This window comes from Dermochelys coriacea, chromosome 12, assembly GCF_009764565.3.
Source record: "Dermochelys coriacea isolate rDerCor1 chromosome 12, rDerCor1.pri.v4, whole genome shotgun sequence".
Lineage (NCBI taxonomy): Eukaryota > Metazoa > Chordata > Testudines > Dermochelyidae > Dermochelys > Dermochelys coriacea.
The window spans coordinates 21,533,407-21,538,406 of record NC_050079.1 but is presented as its reverse complement, the minus strand read 5'-3'; the positions used below and the strand labels follow the sequence as shown (position 1 = coordinate 21,538,406).

The 5,000-nt window shown below is 39.7% G+C and overlaps 1 protein-coding gene across 6 annotated transcripts in view; it reads right to left on the bottom strand.

Moving 5' to 3' along the window:
• Positions 1-5,000, bottom strand: part of ZNF536 (zinc finger protein 536) — a 415,977-nt gene that overhangs the window by 283,697 nt on the left and 127,280 nt on the right. The window lies entirely within an intron of this gene.

The following is a 5,000-nucleotide window of genomic DNA, read 5'->3' as shown; positions in this document are numbered from 1 at the left end:
TGGGTACAGATTCAACAAGACAGCATTTCATTGATTTATAATGCGTCTGCTTAGAAGTGAGTCAACTTGTTTCCCTTCCACCACCCCTTCCCCCAAACACAAGAATCCAGGTATGTGTACTAGTGTATTTTATTAATGACACATCACTCACTATCATAATAAATTCTGGATGAATACAATAATAGTATTTTTATGAGCTTGATGTGTTCTTGCAGGGGGAAATTCAGCCCATCAGTGTCTTCCTACTAAACTTCTAACCCGAGAGAGAGAGATTTAGTGAACAGGCTACAGTTGTTTTGCAACTGGAAGGAACAGAAATTTTCCAAAGCAAAGAGGGAGAGAGACTAAAACAAAGTTCACAAGCAAAGAAAAGTCTGTGGAGGTCTTGTGCAGTTGGTGGTCACATCCTGGCACCACAGAATTCACTCCAGTTTGAAGATACCTATGAATATTTAACTCACTATAATACACACATAGCTTTCACACATCTTTGTGTTTGAAGCAATGAGGCCACTTCTATCTGATGCACAGCAACTTTAGCTCCATTGACTTCAAGGGGACTTGTGGATGCTCAGACACTTTCCTTTTGGCAGGGCTGTTCTACACTGAGGCAAATGCTACCCCATTTTCATAGCAACAGAGGGTCTTCTGACAGTGGAACAGCTTTAACAGAGTTGCCTAAGGGAGCAGCAATTAGAGGGGAGGAATAAGGTGGTCCTATATCAGTGTGGGATCCCACCATGCAAATGCTCCCTGTGCAGGAGGCAGAAAGGGTGTAGGACCAGATGGTCCACTACTGTGTACATCTTCTGATCCTCTGCTTGCTGGTAAGGATGCATTAAGCCTCATGTAGTCAACAGCCTATAGTAGCCCCATGGGAACAGCTCCACATCCCAGTAGGGATTATTCTACCCCTTGCACATCTGCCCACCATCCAGCCCAGCTACACTTCCTTGAGAATTTGGTCCTAAGTACCATGTGAGATTGAGCAGAATTTTTCTCTGAAGCTGATTTTGCCCCTTTCTCAATTGCAGAAGCCTTAGATCATCAGTAGTGCACAGGTGACTGCTTTATTCATAAAAAACATACTGGATTTTGCTTCTTTTCCTGAGTCTCGTAGAAAATCCACATTGTTGAGTTGCTTGTTACCAAATCAAGCACTTATTGTACATACAGATTACACAAACAAGAAGGTCAATTTTGTTTCAAACCTATATGAATGTGGTTCTGGGACTGAATTAACTACTAATTGAAAAGTTACACATTTTCAGCTAGCTAATCACATTTTATTTCACTGTACACAGACAGCAGTGCAATGAAATTAGCTGTTTGTTTGTACATTCTGGAAAATGTTTTAACTTCAAGCCTTTAAAAAAAGTTTCATGTATGGTCAGGTAAGATTGTTAGGGTAAAAATACTGGTTACAATGATTGAAAAAGGCTCAGTAGCAAACTAGTAATTGTTTTCTCCAGATTTTTGACCCCTTTCTTCCTCTACATGAAACACAATCTATGGGTACATCTACAGTGCTTTTTAAAACCCACGGCAACAAGTCTCGGAGCCTGGGTCCACTGACTCTGACTCACGCTACAGTGCTAAAACCAACAGTGTAGATGTTGTGGCTTGGACTGGAGCTCGAGCTCTGAAACCCACCCACCTCCCTGGGCTTCAGAGCTCGAGCTCCCGCCCAAGCTCAAACTACTACACGGCTGTTTTTAGCGCCATAGTGTGAGCTCCATCAGTCCGAGTCTGTAGACCCAAGCTTTGAGACCCACTGCCATGGGTTTTAAAATGCAGCGTAGACATACCCCTAGAGGCCTCCTTTATTCAATATGAATTGATAATTCTAATGGAACAGCCCATTCTCTCTTAAAAAACACCCCAGAAACTAATAAAAAAGGAGTACCCGTGGCACCTTAGAGACTAACAAATTTATTAGAGCATAAGCTTTCGTGAGCTACAGCTCACTTCATCGGATGCATCCGATGAAGTGAGCTGTAGCTCACGAAAGCTTATGCTCTAATAAATTTGTTAGTCTCTAAGGTGCCACGGGTACTCCTTTTCTTTTTAAGAATACAGACTAACACGGCTGCTACTCTGAAACCCAGAAACTAATGTTACCTTTCCATAGTGAAAGTAATATATATTCCATACCTGGAAACATTTTAAGAAGGTTTCACCATGCAGCTAATTAGTAGGATCCTATCTACAGAATCATAAAAATGCAGGGCTGGAAGGGATCTCAAGAGGTCATGTAGTCCATCCCCCTACCTTGAGACAGCACTGAGTAAACCTAACATAACATAAGGATGGCCACACTGGGTCAGACCAAAGATCCATCTAGCTCAGTATCCTGTCTTCTGAAAGTGGTCAATGCCAGGTGCTTCAGATGGAATGAACAGAACAGGTAATAATCAAGTGATCCATCCCCTGTAGCCCATTCTCAGCTTCTGACAAACAGAGGTTAGGGAGACCATCCCTGCCCTTCTTGGCTAATAGCCATTGACCTAAACCATAATCGACAGGTGTTTTGTCTAACTTGCTCTTAAACACCTTCAGTGATGGGATTCCACAGTCTCCCTTGCAAGCCTATTCCAGAGGTTAACTACTTGTATAGTTAGAAAGCTTTTTTCAAATATACAACCTAAATCTCCCTTGCAGCCGTTTAAACCAATTACTTCTTGTTCTACCATCACTGGAGAACAATTGGTAACTGTCCTCTTCACACCAGTCTAACATATTTGAAGACTGTTATCAAGTCCCCACTCACTCTTTTTTTCTCAAAACTAAACATGCCCAGTTTTTTTTAACTTTTCCTCATAGGTCAGGTTTTCTGAACCTTTTATCATTTGTGTTGCTCTCCTCTTGACTCACTCCAATTTGTCCAGATTTTTCCTAAAGTGTGGGGCCCATAATTGGACCCAGTACTCCAGCTGAGGCCTCACCAGTGCTGAATAGAGTGTGATAATTACCTCACATGTTTTACAAACACACGGTTAATATACCCCAGAATATTAGCTTTTGTCACAATTTCATCACAGTGTTGACTCATATTCAGTTTGTGATCCACTATACCCACAGATCATTTTCAGCAGTACTGTTGCCTAGCCAGGTATTCACAGTTTTGCAGTTGTACATTTGATTTTTTTTCCTTCCTAAGTGTAGTACTTTGCATTTGTCTTTATTGAATTTCATCTTGTTGATTTCAGACCAATTCTCCAATTTGTCAAGATGTTTTTCAATACTAATCCTGTCCTTCAAAATGCTTGCAAACCCCTCTCTCCTCACAGCCTGGCGACATCTATAAATTGCATAAGCATACTCTCCACTTCACTATCCAAGTCATTAATGAAAATATTGAATAGTACCAGACCCAAGAGAGACCCCTGCAGGACTTCACTAGATATGTCCCTCCCCCACCATGTTACAGTAAACTATTGATAGCTACTTTTTGAGTATGGTCTTTCAACCCATTTTGCAACCACCTTATAATAATTTCACCATTTCCCTAGTTTATATTTGAGAATGTCATGTGGGACTGTGTCAAAAGCCTTACTAAAATCAAGATGTACCATGTGGTACAGACTATCACATATTTAAAGTAGGGTTTTCTTAACAAAACCTGACCCAAAAATAATACATATTGCCTGGTCACATTTATCTATCACAGTTTGAAGAACCTTTATGAATTCTAGGTAAAAGATGACTGCTTTGATATTTATACTGAAAACATAGTTAACCTCTGTTAAGAATGACACTGTTTTAGAAAAACTATGAAGGATTAAAAAGCGCTTGGTTTTGGTCTGTTCTGGGGAGGAGCAGGTGAGAGATTCTTTCTACTTCTAAAATCCCTCAGTGTTCCATCATATCTAATCCTCCCTACTAGTGCCCATAATGATTCCCAATTGATAGAAGAACTACTTTCAGCATCCCTGCAGCAGAATTGCTACCACTAATGTAGCAGCTAAATGTTAAAAGACTCCTAACTCCCACATCTGTGCTTTAGCTCCCCAGAGGGTAAATACACTGAATAGCAATTCCTTTGTTTGGCACCCAAATTCTAAACCTTACTGGTAACTGTCATGATTTCTAGTCCAAGCAACTCTGCCGTCAAGATCGCTGGCTTGGTGTGCTGCAGGAAAGCAAACACCTCCCTTATTAAAGCACTGCCTTCAAACATAGTGTAGTTAAATAAGTTGTTAACAGTGTACTGGTGATAATAGTATGGATTACAGCTAATGTCAGGCTACTGAATTAATACCTGAATATCATATATAGTTAAATTTCAGGAAACTGATTCAAATAAATATATGAAGTGCTAGTTTTTTTTTTCTAGCAAATCATATATCCCTTAAGAATGACTGAAAACATACAATGCAGTGTGGAACTAAGCCATCCTGACTGTTAAATGAAAAAGAATGAAGCTTTTAAACGTCTTTTAAATGTGTTACCTGTTCATTAGGAAATTAGCCCTGTAACCCTGGTTCATGTGAACAGAGCTTACTTACATGACTGGCCCTACAGACTTCAGTATGACTATATACATAACTAAAGGGGGCAGGATCAGGCCCTGAAACACAAGTACAATACTGCTTTTCAGGACATTTGTGTTTTACCCACATCCCTCCACTTTGTCTCATTACATGGAACTTGCTTTGATTTTTCTTAAAATGTCCACTTGCCTCATGCCAGGATGGTGATATCACCCACTGCACCTTGATGTTTATTATAATACCTTAATAAAACAATAAAAATGCCTAATTGAAAGTCACTTTTATCAAATTTGCTATATTGCCATCTACCTGAAGTTCTCAACAGCAAAGATTTAAATGTTTCATTTTAACTTTCCCTTATCCACATTTCAGTAATGTCAGGCAAAGAGATATTATTTTACTTTCTGAACAAATCATGGTGTAGAATAATTTATGACTTGGGCTTGGGCTTTCAGAAAAGCTATTTCAAATCTTCACTTTGATTTTGTTGTATCAAAACTACTCAGA